At 33.3% G+C, this 1136-nt stretch overlaps 1 pseudogene; it reads left to right on the top strand.

Moving 5' to 3' along the window:
• The first annotated feature begins 322 nt into the window (after positions 1 to 322).
• Positions 323 to 441, top strand: LOC120598239 (uncharacterized; annotated as a pseudogene).
• Positions 442 to 1136: the final 695 nt, after the last annotated feature.

The raw sequence follows: 1136 nt of genomic DNA, 5'->3' as shown, positions 1-1136 counted from the left end.
CGAAACTCATACACCAGTCTGTTACCTTTCATTCAAGTCTCAGTTCATGTGTTCTCTCCTTTGGAGTCCCTTTGACTCTACCACAGGCAAGTTCAAGTATTCACATAGCCTCTGTTGCAATGATAATACTGCATCATAACTCATTCAACTTCAATAATTATTTGTTAAATAGCAACTGTGTTCTGATATACAATGGTGAGCAATGCTTCACAGTCAAGTAGAATTGTCTATCTGAATATCTATCTTCCATCGCACATAATCTTCATAACTCCAAGTCTCTGAGAGTTCTTTCCTAAGCACTCCATCTTAAATAGCCCACCCCATCTACAGTTATGCTACCCTGAACAAGCCTGATCCCGTCTGATCTCAGAAACTAAGCAGAGTTGGGCCTGGTTAGTACTTGGATGGGAGACCACCTAGGAAGACAAGGTGCTGTAGGCGTAAAAAATAAAAAAAAATAAGGGATTGTAAGCTGACAAGGTCCTTGCAATCTGTGAGGTCAACCAAGGGTTGCCTTGCCTAAAAAATAAATAATAAATAATAAATAAAATAAATAAATAAAATAAAATAGTCCACCCCACTTCTAACAAAGTGCACTGTAAAATCATATAATTCTCTTTTATTTTTTTCTAGAGCACTTATTACTGTTTTAAAGCATTTCATTGTCATTTGTTTGTTTTAATGTTTTACATTCTAGCTTCTTTATTTTCTATATATTTTTTTCAATAGATGCTAACTTGTTCTGTGAGAGTAGGGGCTAACTTGCTCACCTCTGTGTGTCCTTAGAGTCTAGAATATCATCTGACTCAGAGTGGGCACTACATAATATTTGTTGATTGAATAAATGATGAATTTTTTCCCCCAGTGCTGTTTCTATGCCATTTTATGGACAATACTTTAACCTAGAGTTATTTATTAAGATTTGAGTTAAAATTGAACATTCATCCAAGAACTAAGACATATTTTGTGGGTGTGTGTGTATGTTATTTTACTTATTATTTTTAGGTTTTAATAGGGTTGTGTTTAAAAAAAAAAACTTTGAATCATAAATGCAATAAGAATTTTAGAACTATGACCCAATTAAAACAATCTTAAGGGAAGAGATGATAAAGATAATAATAATGGCATTAATAATT

This window comes from Pteropus medius, unplaced genomic scaffold, assembly GCF_902729225.1.
Source record: "Pteropus medius unplaced genomic scaffold, Ma_sr-lr_union100, whole genome shotgun sequence".
NCBI lineage: Eukaryota > Metazoa > Chordata > Mammalia > Chiroptera > Pteropodidae > Pteropus > Pteropus medius.
This window is presented reverse-complemented; position numbering and strand designations above follow the sequence as displayed.